At 44.3% G+C, this 27,999-nt stretch overlaps 1 protein-coding gene across 1 annotated transcript in view; it reads right to left on the bottom strand.

Moving 5' to 3' along the window:
* Window positions 1–27,999, bottom strand: part of TMIGD1 (transmembrane and immunoglobulin domain containing 1) — a 532,600-nt gene that overhangs the window by 455,344 nt on the left and 49,257 nt on the right. The window lies entirely within an intron of this gene.

Below are 27,999 nucleotides of genomic sequence, written 5' to 3'. Positions count from 1 at the left end.
GAGTTTATAGTTATTTTACTGTCATTGCATTGTAGCCTAAGCCCTAGCCTCCTCACTGTAAGTGACTCTAGGTGACTTAGTCATTGTTCTATTGATACCCAATTCCCCGTTGCCTTATGTTGTTCATTTTCAGTGGGGAAAGCTTTAGCTTATGCAGCTTTATCAAAACCTAAGGAGACACTCCTACTGCATTGATTGGTTTTTGAAACTGTATATGTTAAAATGTGTACTGCATTGTGATTTCCTGTTATTTTTGACTACACATATTCCTAATATAACTTGTTATCATACTCCAAGGCTTTGAGTCTCATTTTAGGGTGACCTTGAGGCATTTACCAAACAAGGTGTCAGAGGTACAGATGTCTTTGTAGAGGTCAAGGTAAGAACAGAGGACCCAATTCAACCAACGGCTCCTGCGAGGGTAGTGCTACATTTATTATTACCTAATGGTACACAGTTGACTAGTGTACTATATCTAAGTACTAACTTTTCTTTCTCCTTTTTCTTTTCTAATGCTCCTTTGCTCAAGTGCATCCTACCTGGTAGAACCTGGGGTTTCCAGTGGGGATTGACCGATTATCGGCAAAACGGATATATCGAGGGCCGATATGCACTTTCCCAATATATTGGAATCGGCCCTGAAGGTTACCGATATTGCCGATATTTCGGGAAAGTGCTTGTCCTGGAGTGATGCCTGCAGCTAGAGGCATCACCCCGGTACCGGCGTCCATAGCCGACGGTCGGCTGTCTTGTAATGACAACCGATGCGGCTGAAAAGCCACTCAGCTGTCATTACAAGGAGCGAGAGGGGATGTACCCCCCCTCCCGCCGCCTTCTGCGGCTCGCCTGGGTCTCCTGTCCCATCGGGAGACCCGGGCAACCAGCCTGCACGGCCGCCGAGCACCTGATCAAAGCTGCATTTGGCTCTGATCGGGTCTCCATGCAAAAACCCGGAAGTGATGTCATGACATCACTTCCGGGTTCTGGCTCCAGATTAAAAAAAATGACAGCATTCAAAACAGCCAAACTTGGCGTTTTGAACGCTTTTAAGTGCAGAGGAGGGGTTTGGGGTCTTTTAGACCCCCAGATCCCCCCACAAGAGTACTTGCGAATAAAAATTTTTTTTTAAAAAAATGTCCAAAATTTAGTACAAAAATATTGGCTCATATCGGCCGATACCGATATGCGTTGGCCAAAATATCGGTATCGGCAACGAAAAACCGACATCGGTCGATCACTAGTTTCCAGACTGAACAACAAATTCTAGGATAGAATACTCAAGATCATCAACAGGCGAGTGCAGTGTACCGAACCATCATGTTGAGTACCCCATCTTCCAAATTTAAAGTACTAACCCAAAATGTACAGGGACTTAATTCTTGCAGTAGTCATACGACAGCCTTACAATATTATTACAAACTGGGTATAGATATATTACTACTTCAGGAAACACAATTTTTGTTTTATTTTTAATAAAGGACTTGTCAAAAACTGTTTCCTGTGGTTTTTACTTTTTTACACTTTTTTGATGAATGGGTACCGTTACAATGTACCCGATACCCATTCACATGGAGGTGGGGAGCCGGGATCTGGGGGCCTCCTTGTTAAAGGAGGCTTCCAGATTCAGATAAGCCCTCCATCCGCAGACCCCCACAACCACGGCCCAGGGTTGTTGGGAAGAGGCCCTTGTCCCCATCAACATGGGGACAAGGTGCTTTGAGGGAAACCTAAAGCACCCTCCCCATGTTGAAGGCAAGCAGCCTGGTTTGGTTGAAGAGGGGGCCGCATGCTCGAATAAGGGTCTGGTATGGATTTTAGGGGGGACCAAGCGCCGTTTTGTTTTTACATTTTGGCATGGAGTTCCCCCAAAGGGCCTGGTATAGATTTTTTTTTTGGGGGGGGGGGCAATGCCATTTTTTATCATTTTTATTCTGTCATAGGGTTTCCTTTAATCACTTAAATACAGGGCACTCTCACCCCCTTCCTGCCCAGTCCAATTTTCAGCTTTCAGTGCTCATTGGCATCTGTGGGAAATATTGGTCAGCTTGACATGGCACTGCTCCCAGTCTTTAACATTGGCATCTATGGGAAATCTTGGTCAGCTTGACATGGCACTGCTCACGTATCATAAGTGACAGGGACACCAAACTTGAGGAGCACCAAGAGGGGACCCAGCACTACAACATACCTATACATTTTAAAAGTGGAGTATGCCTGGTCACTACACTGACTGCACTAAACTGACTGAACTCCCTATCCACTAACTACCTGCCTAATCTCCATTGTCACACACTATACACGACTGCCGTGTAAGCAGCCTGATTGGCCTAATGGCTCTGTCAGTACATTGTGCTGTGATTGGCCAAAGCATACAGGTCAGGTGCATGCCTTGGCCAATTATCAGCAATCGATGCACTGCAAGAACACAGTGCATTATGGGGCTCTCATCGGCGGGCAAACTTCCTGACGAGCGCCCCATTTGTTCATGTGTTCGGCGAACACACAAACAGCTGATGTTCGAGTCGAGTCTGGACAAATCTCATTGTCTGACTTATGGTACAAACCTAAGCCAGCCTCTTGGTACCTAAATGCCTCTCTGCTTAATGACCATGTATAGTGAAATTGACATGGCTATACGCCAATATTTCAGTCAGATCAGGCTAAAGACACCTCCCTGGACATTAATTGGGCAGCTCATAAAGTGACAATTCATTGCAAATTGATTCAAATTGCCTCTAGAACTAAGCACATCCGCGAACAAACCATTTAGCAACAAAAAACAGAATTCCGACAAATTGTGCAGGAGCAGAAGTCCAACCCTCAATTAGATTTGAGACATAAAATTGATGCGGCACGTACAGCATTAAATCTTTATATCGCTTCTACACCTTAGGGGATAAGCCAAACACTTTATTAGCTAAAAAACGTACTCTTAGACTGTATAACCCAGCTCTACTAAAATTGCATTTACGCAATGGAAAACTGACCCAAAACAGACATTTAATTGTTTGAGAGGTTTTTTTTACTTTTACTCCAAGCTGTATGCTTCTCTGGGTTTATTCCCTATAGCCCAGGCTGACATTTTCTTCCCCTACGATGGGTGACGAGGGACCATATAGAACTGATGGGAGGTAACTTTACAGAAAGAGAAAATAAGTCAGCCATTAAACAAATCCATCAAAAGTGCCGGGTTCCGATGGATTTTCTTGTCGCTATTATAGAAAATATTCTGACCTATTGGTGTCTCACAAATGTTTCTTCTGTAATAACCTGAAAAAAGGCTCCCCTACCTACACGAAAATGCCGCATTTATTCAAGTCATTCCCAAACCGGGAAAGAGCCACAACGAATGCTCTAATTAACGCCCAATTTCATTTATCAATGTACATCTAAAGATAATGGCCAAAGTCTTGGCGACTCAAATGAACACTTTTTTGTCTAATTATATCCTTTCGGACCAAGTGGGGTTTGTCCCTAATCGACAGACGCCCGACCAAACCCAACGGCTGATAAAAATAATAACAGCACTCCATTCTAATTGGGATAATCATGGCAAATGGAAAGGTATGCTATTGTCGTTGGACCTTCATAAGGCCTTTGACTCTGTATCATGGGACTATCTCTTTTACGTACTATGGGTTTGGCCATGATTTCTTCACTATATTGCAGACGCTGAACAGCGCACCCAATGCCAGACTCTTAGTGAAAGAATATAGCTTCCAAGTTATATAAATTCAGAGAGGAACATGACAAGGCTACCCCCTGTTTCCCATATTATTTATAATGGCATTGAAACCCTTGGCGATCAAGTTTAGGAATCACCCCGACATAAAAGGCATATATTGTGGAGATAGGGAACATAAATGTGCCCTTTTTGCTGCCGATATCCTGATGCTTCTCTCATCCATGATAACTTCCCTACTCAACTTATATCAAACCTTGCAACATTTTACTGTCATTTCGGGACTAAAAGTTAACCATTTGAAATCGGAGGACTTAAACAGCACATTAAATGACAATGTAGTCCAAACGATACAAAACTCGTTCCCATTCAAATGGCAAAAAGAGGTTCTCTCGTACCTAGGGATTTCCCTAACTCCCTCTCTCTATACACTGTTCCAGGCTAAATATCCCCCTATATAGAAAGATGTGGGCAGATCTTCAACGATGGGTTGGTGCTCTGCCGTCGTGGTTCGGTAGAATATTCCAATGTTTTTCAACCTGTTTTTAGTCAAAGCACCCTTTAAAATTATGGACAGTCTCAAGGCACCCCATTCTAAAATGTAAAACTTGTAACTTTATACAGTATATTCCCTGACCCAGGTAAATCTTACTAAATCCCCTCAGCATACATTGCTGGGATGCCCAGTGGGGGAAGCGTGGGGACACTTGAGGAAACTTACTGCATATGATTTATATTCACGGCGGCCTGGATAGCAATTGCCAGTTCATGGAAGTCACCTACTATCCCCCTTGATCTGGTGAAAAACAAGTTATCCTGGATAATAGTCAATCAATGCCTTTTCGGCCATATTACTTAATAAAGCATAAATATGGATGATATCCCCCAGATTGGGACTATGACGGGTAACGACACAGGTAGGTATAACCAAAGAAAATGGTTTATTGATAATAAACACAATAAAATATATATATACAGTAATTGGCAAAAGGGCCAAAAATATTACACAATTGCACAATTTTGAAAGAAAACGTTAAAAATTGGGCGACTCTTTATATTGGTAGATCCAATGATTATTTAGACATGGAGGAACCTGTAATGTGGTTTTGAAGACCCTACGCGTTTCAATTATACTCTTCTTCAGGGGTATTTTTAAACCTTGGTTCCAATTGACTGTTTATAACTATTTTACACTGTTCTACAAAAACAGAAACAAAATTGTTAATTTTATATCATGGTACAACTTCTAGTTATATATCATTTGTTTTTCATTGTATATTATTCACCATATCTCATCATATACATACCATGTCTTTTTTTGTCATTCGATCTGTAAAGAGTCGTCTTTAAAAGAGTCGTGTTTAAAAAAAGCTTTTCATAAAGCCAATGAAAAAACAGGCATGAACTCCTTTTCAAAACACGGACAAAGAAAGAGATAGATAACACTCCTCGCATCATTACGCGCTTCTCTAATCAGCAAAGGGATATCCAACGTATCTTAGAAAAATATTGGCACCTCCTCAAAATGGATCCAAACATCAACCAATTTGTTTCTGAAAAACCACATTTTACCTTTAAACGCGCAACATCGTTAAAAGACAAGCTTGTTGCTAGCGAATTTAAAACTGGACCCTCAAGGGATCCATGTAAATATCAAGGTACCTTTAAATGTGGGGGTTGCCAATATTGTCAATTCATGAATGTAAGGAAGGGCATTAAATTGCCGAATGGAGAGTTGTACCGTCCACACCATTTTGCAAACTGTAAGACCCAAGGGGTAGTTTATATGCTCAAATGTGAATGCCCCTCTTTCTACATAGGAAAAACTAAGTTAGAATTTTGGCAGAGAGCATACAAACATATCCATTCAATGAAAACTAAAAATCCAGATCTGCCCCTAGGCAGACATGTCATCCAGATGCATGATGGGAGATTTCCCAAAATCTCCTTCATCATCCTAGATAGGGTCCATATAGGTATTCGAGGTGGAGACTGGAATAAAATTCTCCTTCAAAAAGAACAAAAATGGATCTTCAGACTTCAAGCCACTACACCTCCAGGCTTGAATGAGATGATCTCATACAAGCCCTTTTTGGAGGGATTCGTATCGAGAAAATCTGAGTGGAAAATGACTTGAAATAAAAAATCCCATATTAGGTCCCTATGTCTATCTTTCTCTCTCCTTCCCTTTTCGTGCAAACCCCCCCCCCCTTTTTTTTTTTTTTTTTTTTTCCCTGAAAACTGTATCATGCCTAAAAATCTAGGTGATGATGTCACGCTTTAAACATTTGATGCCACTGGCTATATCCATTTAAAAAGTGTCCTGGGAACTTATGTAGTGACTGGGGAACAATATAACTATATATCCTATACTTTTATTTATTGAAATCTATTAAATTTAGCAGGCATATCTGTTTCAAGAAAGTGACAATAAAAATACCATTCGTGACATCATGGCCTAAGATACGATAGGCAAAATAAAATCAGAAGTGCAATGTTATAATATAAAATAATTTTTTGTATTTAATGCTATATTATTACCATCAATATATATGAATGTATATTATTTCCATCAATGTATGTAAATGTATAACAATAACAAAGAAATCTTGTTAATATAACTGTATGATGTGGAAGTACATCTTTTCTGTTATACATGATCAACAGCAATGTAAATACCAACAAATCTAAAGCGATATTTGGATACATTGTATGGTTTATATAACACACTATGTCCAATATATGTTGTTATTTACATCTTCCTTTTTCTCCTTTTGTTTTCTTGAATTTATGACTTGTCACACAGATCGTAAGCCTCCCCAGAGGCATTCTGGGACTTGTATGCGGGGAGATCTGGTAAGCCACACAATGTGTGACATCACATCCGCCCTTGGAAGGAGCTGGGATGGGACGGTCCCGAAATGGGCGGTCCGCACAGTCACTGCCCGGCGCACGTAAGCCATCCGATCTCTGGCAATCCATGCCTTGGAGATGGATGGCTATGCGGGTCGGGATGGTCAAAACTGACCGCCCTGTTTCCCCCTCTCGTGCGTCGGTGGGGGAGCGATGCGGATCGTGATCCCAGGTTTGTTGACGGCGGGGTTGCCGTGGCGACGGTCGGAGTTGATCCTGACGTGTCATGACGGCTGGCCCCGATTGGTTGGCATCCCGTGGGGCCGCCCTCCGCACCGCCCCCTCAGGGGGCCCTCCCATTATACACACCTGTCTTAGATCCGTCAATTCAGTTCATAAGCCCAGATATAAAAAGCCATCCCTCCCACAACCATTTAGGCATTCTTTACTCACAGGAGGAGAGGGACACACACTCTGCAATCGGCCTGACATTTCCCAAGAGGTAATTCTTGAAATATAAAAACTATTGAAGATACTTATAGATAGATGCATCCTCTGGTCTGGCTTCCCTCTCTAGAAGTACAGACTATGATCATGCACCAAATCTTTTGTATGAATAAATACATACTTACCTACTGATATATAACTTTATATTCTAAATAGATGTCTTCTCTGTCTCTTTGGAAACTATATGGCCATTGAAAATATCTTGCAAGTGTGATTGTTTGACCTGTCCCACCCTCCAAAGCCTCCTTTTTTGACAACACACCTTTATAAGGTAGGTATTCCTTTGAGAGCACGAATGTCTTTTGCAAAGGGAACAATTTATACCCTGCAAGATTATATCTATCTGGCTTTATTTTAGAACCCACATTCCTATTACAATGTTTAAATGATTACCCAATACCTAGGGATATGTAAACCTAAAATCCCACAAACCTGATTTAAACATTAATATGTTAAGAGATATATCTCTTCATACCGTTATTCTCTAACTAAGAAAGCATGTTACCAACAAATAAGAATACAACATTTATACTTTCTAACTTAATCTTTCTAGAATGGCGGACTGAATAAGCTGGTGCTTTTTGGGTATGGACCCCGTGTAGTGACTTAGTGCTTCTGTCCCACGTCTCTGTCCCTATCTCGGCTCCTTATCCAGTACTGATTCACCCATCTCTCTCTTCCCTTTTTGGATTGAGTAGGAATGATCTGAATCCTCAGTACAAACCCCCGTATACACCTCCTAGCATGTGATCCTGGAGAATGCTAAAACGATCAAGTTTTTAAAGACGACTCTTTACAGATCGAATGACAAAAAAAGACATGGTATGTATATGATGAGATATGGTGAATAATATACAATGAAAAACAAATGATATATAACTAGAAGTTGTACCATGATATAAAATTAACAATTTTGTTTCTGTTTTTGTAGAACAGTGTAAAATAGTTATAAACAGTCAATTGGAACCAAGGTTTAAAAATACCCCTGAAGAAGAGTATAATTGAAACGCGTAGGGTCTTCAAAACCACATTACAGGTTCCTCCATGTCTAAATAATCATTGGATCTACCAATATAAAGAGTCGCCCAATTTTTAACGTTTTCTTTCAAAATTGTGCAATTGTGTAATATTTTTGGCCCTTTTGCCAATTACTGTATATATATATTTTATTGTGTTTATTATCAATAAACCATTTTCTTTGGTTATACCTACCTGTGTCGTTACCCGTCATAGTCCCAATCTGGGGGATATTATCCATATTTATGCTTTATACTAGCTAAAGGGATGAGGGTTTAAAACGACCCAGCACTTTTTCAAACCTATCCAACTCCCACACCCCCTCTTGTTATTACTTAATAAACAGACTTATTTTAATAAAGATGATGATGATGATGATGATACTAAATTCTCTTAACGTTATATGTTCCTTTTCATCTGCCAGTGAGCTAAACAATAAAAGACCCTATGCCTCAAGTGATGTGCGGGAGAGGATGTCCCTGAGTTGTGACAGTCGCTACAGTTTCAGTTACGCTCTCTCATCCCCATTGGGTTCAGTGCTCACAAGGACCTACAGTATCTCACAAAAGTGAGTACACGCCTCACATGTTTTGTAAATATTTTATTATATCTTTTCATGTGACAACACTGAAGAAATCACACTTTGCTACAATGTAAAGTAGTGAGTGTGCAGCTTGTATAACAGTGTAAATTTGCTGCCCCCTCAAAATAACTCAACACACACCCAATTATGTCTAAACTGCTGGCAACAAAGGTGAGTACACCCCTAAGTGAACATGTCCAAATAGGGCCCAACTAGCCATTTTCTCTTCCCAGTGTCATGTGACTCGTTAGTGTTACAAGGTCTCAGGTGTGAATGGGGAGCAGGTGTGTTAAATTTGGCGTTATCGCACTCACTCTCTTATACTGGTCACTGGAAGTTCAACATGGCACCTCATGGCAAAAAACTCTCTGAGGATCCGAAAAAAATAATTTTTGCTCTACATAAAGATGGCCTACGCTATAAGAAGATTGCCAAGACTCTGAAACTGAACTGCAGCATGGTGGCCAAGACCATACAGCGGTTTACCAGGACAGGTTCCACTCGCCATGGTCGACCAAAGAAGTTGAGTGCATGTGCTCAGCGTCATATCCAGAGGTTGTCTTTGGGAAATAGACTTATGAGTGCTGCCATCATTGCTGCAGAGGTAAGAGGTGTGGCTGGATCAGCCTGTCAGTCCTCAGACCATACACTGCACACTGCATCAAATCGGTCTGCATGGCTGTTGTCTCAGAATGAAGCCTCTTCTAAAGATGATACACAAGAAAGCCTGAAAACAGTTTGCTGAAGACAAGCAGACTAAGGACATGGATTACTGGAATAATGTCCTTTGGTCTGATGAGACCAAGATACATTTATTTGGTTCAGATGGTGTCAAGCGTGTGGGGCGGCAACCAGGTGAGGAGTACAAAGACAAGTGTGTCTTGCCTACAGTCAAGCATGGTGGTGAGAGTGTCATGGTCTGGGGCTACATGAGTGCTGCCATCTTTGGGGAGCTACAGTTCATTGAGGGAACCATGAATGCCAACATGTACTGTGACATACTGAAGCAGAGCATGATCCCTTCCATTTAGAGACTGTCTCGCAGGGCAGTATTCAAACATGATAACGACCCCAAAGACACCTTCAAGACGACCACTGCCTTGCTAAAGAAGCTGAGGGTAAAGGTGATGGACTGGCCAATCACGACTCCAGACCTAAACCCTATTGAGCATCTGTGGGGCATCCTCGAACAGAAGGTGGAGGAGCGCAAGGTCTCTAACATCCACCAGCTCCGTGATGTCATCATGGAGGAGTGGAAGAGGACTCCAGTGGCAACCTGTGAAACTCTGGTGAATTCCATGCCAAAGAGGGTTAAGGCAGTGCTGGAAAATAATGGTGGCTGCACAAAATATTGACACTTTGGGCCCAATATGGACATTTCCACTTAGGGGTGTACTCACTTTTGTTGCCAGCGGTTTAGACATTAATGGCTGTGTGTTGAGTTATTTTGAGGGACAGCAAATTTACACTGTTATACAAACTGTACACTCACTGTTTTACATTGTAGCAAAGTGTCATTTCTTCAGTGTTGTCACATGAAAATATATGATAAAATATTTACAAAAATTTGAGGAGTGTACTCACTTTTGTGAGATACTGTATGTGATGAAGTACTGGTCTTCTCATCTCTTTTTCCCTCTTTCTCTCCAATTTGCATTTACAGGAGCGATGGGGAATGTGGGACAGGTATACTTCTTTGCCTTCATACCCTATGGTTGGATATTAACCACTTGCCGACCGCCGCAAGTACATATACTGCGGCGGTCAGCCCCTCACAGGCATGGGTACGTCACTAGCCTGTGAGGCTCTGGGGAGTGAGTGCGCACCGCCGGAGGCGCGCTCCCGCTCCCGATCGGTCACAGACCCCCCCCGCGCGTGTGCCCGGCGGACCCGATGTCTGCCGGGCACTCGCGATCGTCCGTTTGAGCGGGAGAAAGGCAGGCGGCTGATGTAAACAAGCCGCCTGTCATTCTCCCCTGTGTAGAAACAGTGATCAAACGGTTCTACTATGTAGGACCGTTGATCACTGTTCCTACACCTCAAGCCACAGCCAATCACAGTTAGAATCACGCCCCTAGGGACACACACAACCCCTCCCTCTCAAATAAAGTTAACCCCTTCACTGCCAGTGTCATTTTACAGTAACAGTGCATATGTATAGCACTGATTACTGTAGTAATGTCACTGGTAACCCCAAAAGTGTCAAAAATGTCAGTCAAGGGTCCGATCTGTCCGCCGCAATGTCGCAGTCCCGCAAAAAAAAAACGCAGATCGCCGCCATTACGCGTTAAAAAAAAAACAACAAAAATCTTTCCCTTAGTTAGTAAACGCAATAACTTTTGCGCAAACCAATCAAAATACGCTTTTTGCAATTTTTTTTGTACCAAAAATATGTAGCATAAAACAAATTAGCCTAAAATGTTAAAACATTTTGATTTTTACATTTTTTTAGGGAATTTCTTATAAAAAAAATGTGAAAAATATTGTTATTTCTACAAAATTGACGCTCTTTTTTTGTTTATAGCGCATGACCAAAAAATCGAACAGGTGATCAAATACCACCAAAAGAAAGCTCTGTTTGTGAGAAAAAAAGGACGTCAAATTTGTTTAGGTACAGCGTAGCACGACCGTGTAATTGTCCGTTTAAGTCACGCAGTGCCGAATCGCAAAATACCCCCTGGGTAAAATTTTCCGTGGTTAACAATAGCTCATTGAGCGAAATTACTGTATGTAAGAGATGTGCTCATCAAAATATAGTCATAATCTACATCTATACTACTTTTTTGAGCTCAGATGTATTGTTCCTATTTGTTGGCATTTATCTTTTTTATGTTTGACAAGGTTGGAAACATGTAATCCTTTTCAAATTTTCAATAAAAATAATTGGAAAATATCGTATAATTCTCCTTTAGGTGGGTGTGTCCCCATCTCAAAAAGTTGAGATGTATGGTAATTAGGGTTGCCAACCGTTCCGTAAAATACAGAATTGTCCCGTTTTTTACACAGACAAGTGCTGTTCCGTATCAAACTGATACGGAACGCACTTTGTTCTGTATTCCGCGGTTCTATGGTGTTCGTGACTCACTTTCATCATCATGTAGTACTAGTGACTACTGTCTGTGACTGTGCCTCCCCTCCCCTCTCCGCCTTCTGACCAATACCAATTCCGCAATGCCGTGCCGATGACGTTGTGACGTCACGACGTAACCCCTCCCTGCATTCCCCCGTCCGGCGCCCGCGGTACCAAGAAGAAGAAGAAGAAGAGAAGAAGAAGAAGAAGAAAGAAAACGAAGAAGAAAGAAAACTAGCTGCTGCTGCAAGAAAGCGAGCAGAGCACAAGAGAAAAAAAGGTAAGCAGAAGAGAGAAAAGGGGGGAAGAGCAAAGGAAAGGGGAAGGTTGAGCAAAGAAAAGGGATATATTACGCAAAGCAGCAGATAAGAGGAAGGAGAGCATCCCATCAGGAGAGCAAATAAAATGGGAAGAAGAGACAACAAAATGGGACGGAGAGCAGAAAAATGAGGAAGAGGAGCAGAGGGAGGAGAGCAAAGGGAAGGAGAGCAGAGAAAAGGGAAGGAGATTTAAAAAAGGGGAAGAGGACTGAGGAGCAGAGAAAAGGGATAATAGAGCAAAGAAAATGGAAGGACAGCAGAAGGAGCAAAGAAAAGGGGAAGGAGAGCAAAGAGAAAAAGGGAAGGAGAGCAAAGAAAATGGAAGGACAGCAGAAGGAGAGCAAAGAAAAGGGGAAGGAGAGCAAAGAAAATTCAAGGACAGCAGAAGGAGCAAAGAAAATGGGAAGGAGAGCAAAGAAAAGGGGAAGGAAAGCAAAAAAAGGGGAAGGAGAGCAAAAAAAAGGGAAGGAGAACAAAAAAAAGGGGAATGAGAGCAGAGAAAAGGGAAGGAGAGCAAAAAAAGGGGAAGGAGAGCAAAGAAAAGGGGAAGGAGAGCAAAGAGAAAAGGGGAAGGAGAGGAAAGAAAAGGGAAATGAGAGCAGAGAAAAGAGAAGGAGAGCAAAAAATGGGGAAGAGGAGCAGAGAAAAGGGATAGGAGAGCAAAGAAAAGGGGAATAAGAGCAGAGAAAAGGGAAGGATAGCAATAAAAACGGGAAGGAGAGCAAAGAAAATGGATGGACAGCAGAAGGAGAGCAAAGAAAAGGGGAAGGAGAGCAAAGACAGGGGAAGGAGAGCAAAGAAAACAGAAGGAGAGCAAAGAAAACAGAAGGAGAGCAAAGAAAAGGGAAAGTGCAAAGAAAAGGGAAGAATAGCAGAGAAAAGGGGAAGAAGAGCAGAAGGAGAGCAAAAAAAAGGGGGGGGGGGAGTAGCAGATAAAATGGTAAGGAAAGCAAAGAAAAAGTTATGGAAGTATAATTATATAAAGATATTTGCACTACACTTCCTTAAAATGTTGTCTTATTTTTTGCACTGGAACTCCTCGCTCAGGCTGGTACTGTTGGCTGGTACTGCTTTGGGTACTGCTGGCTGGTACTGCTGTGACTACTGCTGGCTCAGGCTGGTACTGCTGGCTGATACTGCTGTGGGTACTGCTGGCTCAGGCTGGTACTGCTAGCTGGTACTGCTGTTGGTACTGCTGGCTGGTGCTGCTGTGGATATTGCTGGCGGGAAATGCTGGCTAGAGACACATGATGACATCAGGTTCAATGGAGGGAGTGTGAGGACTCAGGAGCGGCACTGCGCTGGAGGAAGATAGAGGTGGTGCTTCCTGTATTGGTCAGTCTCCTCACAGGCGGAGTGCGTTTGCTTGTAAGGTTCTGGCACTCTCAGGGCCTCCTATCACATTTATTCCGGGTGATTTCCATCTACCTAGACAGAAGAAACACATATAGGTGTGTTTCCCTTTAAGGCTGAAGCTGTCATCACCCAGCGCCGGACTAGATGGCTATTTAGGGCGTCGGTTCTCACTCACATGTGTTCGTTCAAACACCAGTACCTGGATACTAATCTTGCTTGAAGCTTCCATGCTTGCAAGCTCTCCTCGCTGACAAACCTCGCTGCGCTGATCCCTGCATCCTGCTACTGGATCATCCGCATCTCCTGAGCGATCCTTCGGCTATCGCTATTAGTGCTAAGTACCCCACAGGGGAAATCTCTATAGACTTGTACTAGGCTTACACTATTTAGCTCTGCATAGCAAGGACTGTCTTTTACATCTGCATAACTAGATTGCTAGCTCTTGAGGCTACTGCTACTATTTCCTGCACTGGGTTGATCTCTCCTGTATGCACCTGCTACTCTGTCATCTGTTATCATACATGATCGCTAACCCTTCCTGCATCCATCTGCACTGTCTCACCTCAAGTGTCTGTCACCTACCACTTCCACTCAAACCTATCCCTAAGACCTTTATCATTGTCTTACCACATGTATATAAAGTCACACTAGGAACCAGCTTAATTACTGTGTGTATTTACTGGCTGAAATAAGACCTTCCATACATGATGAGTCATTGAGGTTGGGAATGGTATCTCAGCATATCTCCTACATGACAACTGACGTGGAACTATTTCTGCAGCTGAAAATCCACACCTTATAAGAAACGCAAGGAGCGTTACATTGCTATCACTCCGCCTGTGACTCACTCAGACTGTCCGGACAGAGCCGGATCCATACAGGAAATATTGGCTCCATTCTGAAAGCTCAGCTGACAGACACAGACTCAGCGGCAGCCAGGATATTGTACAGCACTTGCAGGTGTCAGGGAGCCACAGGCCACATGCGGGAGACTCCCGAACTTCGTGGGAGACCTGGGATGTCTGTACTAATAAGATATTCCAAAATAACAGGAGTTAATGCCTCTTGTAATTGTTATATGTGTGACTTGAGCAAATTCTTAAAGCATATTTAAGCTTACCAATTCTAACATTGGGCGTCATGGGGCACATGGGGCGTCTGTTTAAGCCCCTCTGAAGTCCAGATCTCCTGACAAGAAAATGCTGCTTAAAAAAACACATTAAAAGCTGCGTATTGCATATGCGTCTAGAGTTTGAGCATTAACCCATTTATGCCTAAGATTTTCATTATTTTAAAATTTTTGCATGAAATTTATACTGTATATATTACCTAGAAAATTCAAGGAACAAGAATTTGAAGATAAATGTATTTCATTTTATTCCATTGTTGAGTTATATGGCATTCCAAAAATGAAACACTATGCAAAACCACTACTACATTGTACATAAAGGGGTTGATTTACTAAAGTTAAATAGATTGTCCACTTTGCAAATTGCAGTTGCATTCTGCAAGTGCAGTTGCCCCAGAGCTAAGTAAATGAGCCAAAGCTCTTCCGACTACCATCATCCAATCACGTGCAAGCAAAAATGCTGTTTTTTTTTTTATTTTCCTTATATGTGATTGGGTATTCTTTGAAAAAAGTGAAGTTTTATCTTACTAAACTCTGGAGCAACTTCACGTGCATAGTGCAACTGCACTTTGCAAAGTGCACGGTTTATTTGCCTTTAGTAAATCAACCCCAATGTATAAAATCATTTCTTGTCTCCGGAGGTGGTTACACCTGCTATTCAGTGTGATATTGAACTGAACACTTCACATGTAAGGCAACATCACATCCCTGCACAGTAGATGGAACTTCATTCTCATCTTCAGGTGCGTATGAGGGATCATCTGAGTTAGGCTCAGCATCAGAGCCATCATGAATAAGATATGACGGTGCGTGCAACAAAGAACCTGGCAAATTATTCATTGTCCCACCTTCCTGCCACCTGTTTCGGATGAGTCATCATCAGAAACAGGTGCTATAGCATTTACAGGTGGTTGTACAGTATCACTATAGCACTTGCTTCTATGCTGTCATCTGTTTCTAACAGGTCAGTTATTTCTTGTAAACTTAGAGTTCAAGGCATCTTGCGACTTGTAAAATTATTTGAATTAAAAAAATGGAAAAGGATATTAGATCCAGTGGTAGTGGTTTCGCCTACTGCTCCAAAAATGGAACATGCAAAATGTCAAACCCATAACTAATACAACTGTAGCACCCTCCTAGGTAGGTGCTAGAAGAGAGAATATAGTTCTTGGATCTTTTCTGCTTACCAGAGAGATTGCCAGGTACATTTATATTTCTCTCTGCCTACCAGAGAGCACCATCTGCTAGTGAGGTCTGCTCATGGTGCTCAGGTGCAGCATAGCTTGTCTGAAGTGTTTCACACTGGTCCAATAGGGAGGCATATTGAGCAGTGGGAGGAAAATTGACAAGTGAGTGCACAGGCATTTAGTTCAGCCCTGGTGATTGGCAGAGGAAAGTGCATTGATGCATGCTGGGATACTCTATAAATGCCAAAGGCTATGTGCTCAGGGTCTTTCAGCTGGAGAGCAGAGCCCCGGAGGGAGGGGGTCGCTGCCTCTCCTCTGTAGAAGCTGCCATGCGGCCTCAGTTGGTTAAACTGAGGGCCGGAGTCAGAGCGGAGCTCAACTCAGATGTCCTGCAGAGCTGATTGGAAGGGAGACACTGGAGAGGATCTGATTCTGCCTACAGCAAATACAGATCCGTGTCGTGGGGGCCTGTCCTGACAGGGCCACCCCTTCTGCTAGAAGAGTCAGTGGATGGGTGTCAGTCAAGGGAATGCTAGAGAGCGTCCTGAAGATAAAGTAGTTGCATCAAGTCTGCTGCTAGAGTGAGCAAGAAGACATAATTCCTCCATACAGTTGGCAGTATGGTTAAAGCAGTGTGTCTGCTTCCACAAATAACCTGATGAGGCCAAGTGAGAGTTGTCCTTGTCAACTGAAAAATAGTTCAATTTGGAGTATCCCTCTATTCCCTTCTCCCATACAAGTTCCACAATAAATATAAAACCAAAACCCCTGGACTGTTTATTGAGTAACAAGCTACTGAGAGTAAATATGGATGAGTGAACTGTCTGCAGGTAATCAGAGGAGGCCCAAGAAGTCAACACACAGCAAGCCCTACGGAGACAGTGCTACACAACAATACTAATTTTGTTATTTTCTTTTTACAGCACAATAGCATAACTAGTAAGGAAGTCATAGAACAAAAAAAAATGACTAGTATAGGATGACGTGCAGGAAAGTTGTATTTGCCTGTCTTGTGATGGTTCTTCAAAAATGCTCCCAGGCTTGCCAGTATCTGCTCTCCACGTGATAACATGTACCTTCAGGAGGCAGACATGTGTGAAAAATCAAACCTCGGAGAGGACCTTGAGCAGTAGGGTATAAATAACTCCCACATCACTACCGATCCAAAAATACAACATCAGACATTAATGGGTTAATACATTCTATGTATAAATTCATATTCTGGCCATTTGAATGCATTAACACTCAAATGCTGGATGCGTCTAGAGTTTATGTGTGTTTATGCATTAGTGTTTATGCGCTATTAGATGTGGCGATTTAGGCGTTTTTCACAGTTTTTCTGCTCTCCAGCTACTTTTCTGAAGGTGCCTATGATGGGTTTTTTTAGCCTGTAAATGCTCTTCCTTTAATACTCCTGTAAACACCATTGTGCATGGACACATAGGCTTACATTGAAGTGCATTAAACCTCATGTCAATTTTTTTTTTTTTATTGCTGTCTGGTTTCTGCTGGAGAGGTTCAGCCCCGTTCACACCAGTTCCAAATCACATGACAAGTTGCATCCTATTGTTGGCAATGGAACTGTTCAAATTGGTGTGATTCCAACTTCGCGGTGCCACACTTACTTGAAAAAAATATTCCTGCATTGTTTCTTGCGATTTTTAGGTGCAGCTTGCATAGACATCTGTGCATGAAGTTGCACCTGAAATCGCACTAACCTGCAGCTTTGAAAACGTGCTACTTCAAGTGAAGTAGCACAATTTCAAAGTCACATTCAGTGTAAATAGCAAAAATAAGTCGCGCTATATGTGATCAAAACATTAAATCAAAATGTAAATAAATTGTCCATAGAGTCCATTGAAAGACTAGTCTTTCAATGGACTCTATGGACAATTTATTTACATTTTGATTTAATGTTTTGATCACATATAGCGCAACTTATTTTTGCTATTGTTCTTTGGGGTGTTGGTCACACTTGAATTCGCTGCTTCACACATATATATAATTTTTTTGTTGCCCTAGCGCAGTTGTTTTTTTTCTGTATACATTCAGTGTAAAACCAGGGCTAACCCTCTTTTTACCTTGTGCCGATTGCCCCCCAGACAGGAAGTGATGGGGAATCCTAAATTATATATATTTTTTAAAGATATTTTTATTGAGTTTACAAACAAACCATACAAAGATAAAGAAAACCAACAAACACAAAACCTTCTTAGCAAAAAAGGGAAACAAATACAACACAATGCAATCAACCATTACCATGAACACTGGTGCTCCCCGGTCACACCCCCATGAAACATGCGATATAGGATAAGTTGCAGTATAACATTATGTAGCACCACCCCCGCAGGAGCTGCTGATTATGTTATTGGGTCTACACCCTGCCTAACAACCCTATAGAACTGGCTCGATCCCTCCTCAGGCACAACTGACCCAGAATAGGACTGGACTATCAAATGGATACACAGGTTGGAATACAATACTTCAATATGCAACAGTGACTTATTACCTTCTTGGTGGTAGTCCTTCTGGGTGACACAATAGAACAGCACACAGGATTGTAATTAACCAAAGCTTAATTTACTGTATATCAAATTGAACAAGGGAGATACAATAAAACACAGTTCCTTAAAATGGGTCACTTAAATTAGCTTTAAAAGATAAAAGAAATACCCCACACTACTCCCTCATTGATGCTAGACACAGTACCAGATAAGTAGGCCTATCTGAGTCCCTCCCCCAAAGTCCTCTTCCTTCTTCTTCTTCTTGAGTCTTCGCTAGCAAGAGTACTGAATAGAGCTCATTTGTAATCCAAATTAGGAATGAAGATCAAGAGAGAGAAAAAGAACAGTGGACTGTTGATTGTCACTGCAGGGTGTCTGTGTAGCTGAGCGGTAACTTCCGTGAGAGAGGTAGGCCTCTGGCGGCTCCTTTAAAGTTATTATTGATTGTCTAAGAGTGTCCTGAAGTGATATTCTAATCTACCCCGGGGTATATCACTTTCTATTGCGCTATCGCTATATGTAAGTAAAGCCACTTCCTTGATCAGACAAAGTCAGTCTTTTTGGGCAAGTGCCCTCTCACCACAGGAGTTTCCCTTGCGCGCGCTCCACTGCGATCTCAGTCCTTTGGCTCGATATCAGCCTTGCGTGGTCTTTCTGGTGGATGGCTCCGGTCTCTGCGAACAGCGGTAAGGGGCTCCGGGAATGTGTCTCGTGCTTGAGATGGGACGGTTCAACGTCGTCACTCCAGGCTTAGAGGCTTTGACCTAATATCCAGCATCAGTCCTCAGCTCCAGCTTCTTAGTTCCTCGGAGTCCAGCGCAGAAGGGCCGAGCTTGGCTCCTCCCTTCCTTTAAATAACTTCCCCCAGAAAGCTGTGCGGTGCAGCCGTGCACCCTGGATCTTACAATGCACACTGGGAGATGTAGTCTTTTCATCAGGCCAAAAAGGAAGTCACAGCCCGGGAAATTCCATGCAGCTACCACTAGAGCGAGCCTAATTCCTTCCCACATATCAACAGTATCTTTAGGCATATTTAACCCCGCTACACACTCCCCCCACTTGAGAAACTTTGGTCCCCAAAGAGGTCAACAGTATGGACCCTAGTGCATAGGTTGGCATAAGATAACAAAAACATTAACATATGCCTAACAGGGAGTTATCTGGCTTCTCGGGAGCCGAAGCCAAACTCAACAACTGCATATTACAACACAGGTTCGACAAGGGAACCTCCCACCAATTGTCGGGGGAGGGAAGACAAATCTGGTCACAGACCCCCGACACTTGGGTGGCTTGTACAGATGTGCCTGGGGGTGAGCTAGGGTTGTCTTCCACCAAATCGGCGGTGGAAGAGCTAGGCTGGTCAGGAGATCTTTTTGAGGTAAAGACAGTTTCTTCTGAACATTCACCCAATTGATCATAGGTCAATCTCTTTGGTGGGTGAATGACTCTCCTCTCCCTCTGTTCCTGTGGAGGCATGCTCTCAGAGGTACTAGGACCAGGCAATTCAGCGGATTCATCAATGTCCACCTCTTCATGTCCCCACACATAGGAATCTGATGGTTCAAGAGCAGTGAGAAAGGTGCAACCTCCTCTTCAGGGTCTTCCTCAGCTACTTCTTCTGGAAGCATGTGAGAGGGTATGAATTCAGGGGCTTCTGCCCGAAGGGCTCCTCTGTCAGCCAAGTCAGATGAAGACAGGGAGGCAGGTGTGGGTTCTGGCAACTGAGATGACCACAACCAGTCAGGTACCTCCTCTTCATCTTCCAAATCTTCAGATGGAGAACTTCCCTCCCTTTCATTTGGGAGCATCGTCTGAGATCTGGTAACTGGTCTGGACCGGCGAGAAGTCGAAGGGGCCTCTGACAAATCTTCCACAGGGGGCATACGAACCGCTTCAGAAAGAGGTAGCAAATGGTTCCTATGCCAAGTCTTCAATGGGCCCACACTTCCTTCGGGCCGAATTTGGTACACAGGAAGGTTCGGCAGTTGCTTGCAGATAACATAAGGTTGGGACTTCCAGCGGTCTGCCAACTTGTGTTTTCCCGGGACACCCAAGTTTCTCAACAAAACCCTGTCCCCTGGTTGCAAGTTATGGATCCGAACTTTTAGGTCGAAAGTTTTTTTATTCCGCAGTCTACGTTGATCAGAGGTGGCCTGAGCCTTGTCATAGGCTGCTTTCAGACTATTCCGCAGTCGGTCCACATATCCTCTATGCGATGCTGAAGAGGTATGATCAGGCGAAATGCCAAAGGCCAAATCCACTGGTAACCGAGCCTCCCTCCCAAACATCAGCCGATAAGGGGAATAGCCAGTAGCATCACTGACAGTGCTGTTGTAGGCATGCACAATGGCAGCTACATGTTTGCCCCAGTGCTGTTTCTTCTCTGAGCTCAAAGTTCCCAACATGTCCAAAAGAGTCCTGTTAAATCGTTCAGGCTGGGCATCCCCTTGTGGATGGTAGGGAGTAGTTCTAGTCTTTTGAATGCCTAACACATCTAACAGTCTCTTGATCAGTCTGCTTTCGAAGTCCCTTCCTTGATCAGAATGGAGGCGTTGTGGTAGCCCATAGTGTACAAAGAACTTCTCTACAAGAACTTTGGCTACCGTTGAGGCCTTCTGATCCCTTGTTGGGAATGCTTGAGCGTATCTGGTAAAATGGTCTGTTACCACAAGGACATTCCCTTGGCCACTCAGATCAGGCTCTAAGCAAAGGAAATCAATGCACACCAGCTCCATGGGTCCCTGGCTTTGCAGATGGCCCATTGGGGCTGCTTGACGTGGCAGAGTCTTCCTTTGTATACACTGGACACAAGAATGACAGTATCCTTCAACTTCGGCCCTCATACAAGGCCAGTAGAACCTGTCCCTGACAAGCTGAAAGGTTCTTTCGGGCCCCAGATGGCCATGATTATCATGAAGAGCGGTCAGAACTCCCTCTCTGTATTTAGCTGGTAAGAATAGTTGCCACTTCTCCTCCGGATCTTCAGATGGACCTCTCCGGTAGGCCACTCCTTCTTTGATCTGTAACCGGGTCCACTCTTTATGCAACAAACGGGCCCCTTGAGGGGAGTCAGTTAGAAGTAACTCAGGGCGCTGGATCTCCAAGGCTTCCAACAGAAGTTTCCCCAAAGGGTCTTCCAACTGCTCCTTCCGCAAGTCCCTTTTGGACAGCCGGGGCAAATCTTCCCCTCCAACCTGGGTCACCCTGCAATAGTATTTGGGCACTCCGACAGCCGAAACCCCAATCTCTTCTGCTCTTGACCCTCCTCTGGCTTGGAATTCCGTTCCCTGATATAGGGCATGCACCCCTTCTGGAGCCAAATGAGTCCATTCTTCCTCAGGTTCCTGTGGAGCTTGCAACCTTCTGGATAGGGCGTCTGCATCCCTGTTTCCAATTCCTGGCCGATACTTCAGGCTAAAATTGAAACTAGAGAGGGCGGCCAACCATCGGTGTCCTGTTGCATCCAGCTTGGCCGTAGTCAACAGATAAGTGAGGGGATTATTATCCGTCTTGACAATGAATTCAGCTCCATACAGGTAGTCTTTCAGTTTGTCAACCACTGCCCACTTCAAGGCCAAGAATTCAAGTTTGTGGGTAGGGTAATTCCTTTCAGCAGGTAATAGGCTTCTGCTCACGTAGGCGACAGGTCGCAGATGACCCTCATGCTCCTGGTAGAGTACCCCCCCCCAGCCCATCTCGGCTGGCGTCGACATGCAGTTCATATGGTTTTGTGGGGTCCGCATAGGCCAACACAGGGGCAGTGGTTAAGGTCTTCTTCAGCTGAACAAAGGCCTCTTCGCATTCTGGGGTCCACTGATCCTGGATGGATTCCTTAGCCTTCCGGGGTCCCATGGTGGACTTTGCCGGCTTTACCAACTCAGGAACATCTTCTTCGTTCTTCAAGAGCTCATTTAAGGGTCGGGCAATCTGAGCGAACCCCTCTACAAACCTCCTGTAATAGGAGCAAAAGCCCAAGAATGACCGAAGCTCGGTCACATTTGTGGGTCTCGGCCAGGAAGCGACAGCATCCAGCTTGTTCGGGTCGGTGGCCACCCCTTCTTCAGACACGATGTGGCCCAGGTAATGGACCGAAGACTGATAGAATTGGCACTTCTCAGGAGAAAGTTTCAGACCTTCTTCATGTAGCCTCTTCAGGACCTTTTCCAGCCTCTCCTCGTGTTCTTCCAAAGTTCTGCCAAACACGATAACATCATCCAAGTACACCAGTACCTCTATCAAATTCATATCTCCGACGGTCCTTTCCATCAGCCTTTGGAAGGTAGCAGGGGCCCCGGACAACCCCTGAGGCATGCGATTGAACTCAAAGAACCCCACAGGGGTGATGAAGGCCGTCTTCTCCCGATCTTCAGGGTGCATGGGGATCTGATAATACCCACTCTTTAAGTCCATCACACTGAACCACTTCGCCCCTGACAGACTCTGTAGAGCATCTTCGATTCGAGGAGTGGTATACTGGTCTGGGATGGTTCTTCTGTTCAGCGTTCGGTAGTCGATACAAAGCCTCAGAGATCCATTTTTCTTCCGGACCACCACTATCGGAGAAGCATATGGGCTCCTGGACTCTCGGATAATCCCAGTCCTCTTGAGTTCTGCCAGCTGTTGACGTAGATCTTCCAAGTCACCTAAGGGGACTCGCCGGACTCTTTCCCTGAAAGGCTTGTCCTCACTTAGGCGGATCTTATGAGTGGCACTCCTGGCACATCCCACGTCAAACTCGTCCTTAGAGAATATTTCCCTCCATCGAGCAAGTTGTGCCTTGGCCCGCTTCACCCATTCCGGTGGGAGGGAAGCATTTCCAGAGCAGAGCTCCTCTATGACAGCTTCGCCCTGTTCCTTTTCTTTAAGATCAATGGGGGCAACTGGGGTAGCCGGGTTAACTTGGCCCAGGAGCACTCTGGCCGGTACCTTCACCGGTGTAGTGGAGGTGTTTCTGACACTCACTAAAACCCTTCCACGGTTTTTCTGTAACACCTTCAAAGGGATCACTTCAGGGATCACTTCTATCCCTCTCTCTCTTTCCTTTTGACCTGATTCAAAGATGATAAAAGGACCCGGTTGTTGCCATGTGAGTTTAACAGAAGCCTTAAGACAGGCCACCTCTCCTGGCTGTAGGACTTTTTCCGCTCTGTCCAACTTCCAGAGTCGTCCAACACCTTCTGCGGGGGTCTCTTGTTCCAAAACTAATCGTTGGTAGGCCTGCCGTAGCATGGGGTGGATCCTTGGCACTGGAGCATCTTGTCCCTGGACCAGCTGTATCAGAAGGCGCCTTACCAGGTCAGTGTTTGTTCCTACGATAAGAGAGCTTTTGTTGGCCCCTGGTGGACGAGGACAGACCACCGCTAAGGTGTTGAAGGTTTCTGATTTACCAGCCACTGATGGATCAAAGGTCAGCTTGATTGGCAGATACCCGTCATAGGGGAAACTTTTAGTCCCAATGCCCCATATCTCCAGATCTTCCAACTTCTGCAAAGGTAGATGGGTAAGATGTCTATCGTAGAAATCTCTATACAAAAGAGTCACTTGGGCCCCTGTGTCAAGGAGGGCTCTTGTGTAAATTCCTTCTACCTGAACTGAGACCACTGGGGAGGGCCCGACCAAGTTAGTTGGGAATTCTCTTGATGTAGCCTTGTTGTCTGATTCAGTTCTCTGTACCCAGGCCCCCTTTTCCTTTTTCTTCCTTGGAATGGGCCCCCGCTGAACCCGGTGTGCATTGATTTTCCTTCCCTCAGTAACCCGGAGTCTATAACTGGGGGTATTGTATTTGGGCTTGACCCCCTGACTCAGTGTCCCTGAACCGGTGAGCCTCCTGGAGTCCCTGAAAACTGACGGACACCCGGTTGACTCCTTCACCGGTGTCCTCTGAAGTTTCCCGCCGGCTTGCGAGGTTTCGTGACAACCTTTCCTGGGCTGGGACATACTCCTCTAACATGCCCAATTCCCCCGCAGTTGAAACAAGTTAGCAATCTTGCAGGTCTTGGCTCTGGATCTGCGCTGAGGCCAGCAGGTTCATCTGGCTTCTCCGATATACCCCCCTTGGGCAGAGTGGATACCTGACCAGTCAGGATGGACACCATTTCTATTAACTGAGACACTTGGGTCTTTAGGAGTTCAACTTGAGAGACACCCTCTTCTACACTTATCACTCTAACTCGGGCGGTTGAGTCAAACTGCCGACTTTTCTTTTTGTTATCCAACATGACCTCTTCCTCTCTGACCATTCGAATCAGGTCGGGGTATTCTAGAATGCCGCCATCTTGACGAGTTCGTAACAGTATGGCAATGGGATCTAAAGGTTGAGCCCCTTTCAGAACCTGTCGTGCACGAGTCTCATCTACTTTCTGGGGGTCTATTCCTTTCTTTAACAGGATCTGGTGGATAATCCTATCCAGGCGTTTAATGAATTCGGACAACTTCTCCTCCTCTTCTTGATAACAGTGGTCCAACTGGTATAGAAGTTCAGCCGCGTTCTCCGTCCGACCAAACACATCTTGCAGAATGTCCAAATAATCCTGTGCAGTGCAGTTCTTCTTGCTAAGCTTTAGATTACGTACAGCCTCTAATGCAGGTCCCCTTAAACTCTCTGTGATTCTCTGCTTCTTGTGCTGTTCTGGTACCTCCCATTCCTCCAAAGCCTGAGTGGCGGTGTCTAACCACTCCTCGAACCCATCTTCTGTTGAAGGCACAGGCTGTTTCCCAGAGAATGTCCGGAGTTTCCTATATCCAGTCATCAGATAGCTTGGGGAGTCCTTACTACATTTTGCTACAATCTCCCCAAGAACAGCACACAGTTCTGAGCTGAAAGTCGACAAGGGTGATGACTCAGGATGCCCTTCTTGGACACCTGTTTCTTGGCTGGATACCCCAGGAGTGGTGGATGAGGGACCCGTGGTTGGAACTCCTGGATGTATTAGGAAAAGTTCTGTTTGGTCAGTAGTTTTTACACTGTTTCCATTAAAATAGTCAGGGACCCCCTTCCTCCACTCACACAGTGCATACGTGTGTGGGACGGTGGTGTCGGTTTTTATGTCAATCACCCAAAATTTTCTGTCTGTGGATAGTGCCCTTAAGACAGGGAGGAGCTTTTCTTCAGTCCAAGCTTCTCCTTTGATTTCAACCACCAGGCCATTTTCCACTGTGACATTCTCTTCCTTGCACCACTCAGCTGCAGCGGCAGGATCCATTTCTGCGTGGGAGGGGATTCTGTAGCTAAGAGGGTTGTGTTGCAGGACTGTAGATATCCCGGACAAGCCCCCACGTGTAGCACCACCCCCGCAGGAGCTGCTGATTATGTTATTGGGTCTACACCCTGCCTAACAACCCTATAGAACTGGCTCGATCCCTCCTCAGGCACAACTGACCCAGAATAGGACTGGACTATCAAATGGATACACAGGTTGGAATACAATACTTCAATATGCAACAGTGACTTATTACCTTCTTGGTGGTAGTCCTTCTGGGTGACACAATAGAACAGCACACAGGATTGTAATTAACCAAAGCTTAATTTACTGTATATCAAATTGAACAAGGGAGATACAATAAAACACAGTTCCTTAAAATGGGTCACTTAAATCAGCTTTAAAAGATAAAAGAAATACCCCACACTACTCCCTCATTGATGCTAGACACAGTACCAGATAAGTAGGCCTATCTGAGTCCCTCCCCCAAAGTCCTCTTCCTTCTTCTTCTTCTTGAGTCTTCGCTAGCAAGAGTACTGAATAGAGCTCATTTGTAATCCAAATTAGGAATGAAGATCAAGAGAGAGAAAAAGAACAGTGGACTGTTGATTGTCACTGCAGGGTGTCTGTGTAGCTGAGCGGTAACTTCCGTGAGAGAGGTAGGCCTCTGGCGGCTCCTTTAAAGTTATTATTGATTGTCTAGGAGTGTCCTGAAGTGATATTCTAATCTACCCCGGGGTATATCACTTTCTATTGCGCTATCGCTATATGTAAGTAAAGCCACTTCCTTGATCAGACAAAGTCAGTCTTTTTGGGCAAGTGCCCTCTCAACCACAGGAGTTTCCCTTGCGCGCGCTCCACTGCGATCTCAGTCCTTTGGCTCGATATCAGCCTTGCGTGGTCTTTCTGGTGGATGGCTCCGGTCTCTGCGAACAGCGGTAAGAGGCTCCGGGAATGTGTCTCGTGCTTGAGATGGGACGGTTCAACGTCGTCACTCCAGGCTTAGAGGCTTTGGCCTAATATCCAGCATCAGTCCTCAGCTCCAGCTTCTTAGTTCCTCGGAGTCCAGCGCAGAAGGGCCGAGCTTGGCTCCTCCCTTCCTTTAAATAACTTCCCCCAGAAAGCTGTGCGGTGCAGCCGTGCACCCTGGATCTTACAATGCACACTGGGAGATGTAGTCTTTTCATCAGGCCAAAAAGGAAGTCACAGCCCGGGAAATTCCATGCAGCTACCACTAGAGCGAGCCTAATTCCTTCCCACATATCAACAGTATCTTTAGGCATATTTAACCCCGCTACAATTACATCATGTACAAGTCAATACTAGAAGAGGTACATATTATACAATACATGGAACGTCAGCAGTGGTCCCTTACGGAGTGGCAGAGATGGAATCTGTCTCCACCGAACTTGGAGGAGGTAGTGTGAGTGGACTGGATATCCAGCCATGCCATATTTTATCAAATAAGTGTGGATGACCTCGCAACTCAAAAGTAAGTTTATAAAGGGGAAGACAATTGTTAACTAATTGAAGCCAGGCAGTAACAGTAGACCCCGCCGAACCCTTCCAGCTCAGAAGTATTGCCTTTTTAGCATAAAAATACAGGATACGGAGTAGGCGTTTGACGTGTCCGGCAACCAGCAGGTCCCCGAACACGCCCAACAGGCAATGCTTCGGATGAAGGACATTAGGGAGACCAAGAACCAAGGACAGGAATGTATTCATTTCAGCCCAAAATTTAGCCACCACCGGACAGGACCAAAAACAATGAAGAAAGTCGGCCGGCAGACCACACCCCGAAAACAATCAGGGGTGGGACGCATGCCTAATTTATGCAGACGGCCAGGATTAAAATAACTCTGATGAAACACCTTCAGTTGAATCAGGCGGTCATTGGAGGCTATAACAGACTTAGGATAAGTAGTAGAAAATTCAGTCCAGTCATCCTCACTAAGGTCAATACCCATATTAACCCAATGTGTCTGCGCCTTTAAAAATCTAGGATTGGAATCTGTCATCAAAAAAGAGTAGTATTGTAAAATGAGCTTCGTAGTTCCAGGGTCTCTAAGCAGTTTCTCCAAGGCAGACATGCTCAAAGGAGCTGAAAGCGAAGTAAACTGAGCCTGCAAAGCATGTCTGACCTGGATACAAAAGAACCAGGCTGAAGCAGGTAGTCCGAATTCTCCCCGGAGCTGCCGGAAGGACTTGAACCCCTGGGCAGTATATAAGTGTTTTAGATTTTAGAAAAACAGACTTTTCAAAAATGAAATTAGTCATAAATGAGTCCTTATCAGACTGGAACGGATTACATGGAGTCCAGGAGATATGGGACTACTTAAAAGGTGCATTATTGAAGGCAACAGAAAATTGCATTAGACTTGTCAGTAAAAGCAAAAAAAGGAAGAGACCACTGTGGTACTCAGCAGAAGTGGCCCAAATCATTAAAAATAAAAAGCTAGCATTTTGTAATTATAAAAAAACCCAGAGCAATGAAGATAAGGAAATCTACAAGATTAGGTAGAAAGAGGCCAAGCAAGTTATAAGAACTTCTAAAGCGCAGGCAGAAGAAAAACTAGCTCAGTCTATGAAAAA

Source organism: Pelophylax lessonae, assembly GCF_965119305.1.
Source record: "Pelophylax lessonae genome assembly, chromosome: 2".
Taxonomy (NCBI): Eukaryota; Metazoa; Chordata; class Amphibia; order Anura; family Ranidae; genus Pelophylax; species Pelophylax lessonae.
This window is presented reverse-complemented; position numbering and strand designations above follow the sequence as displayed.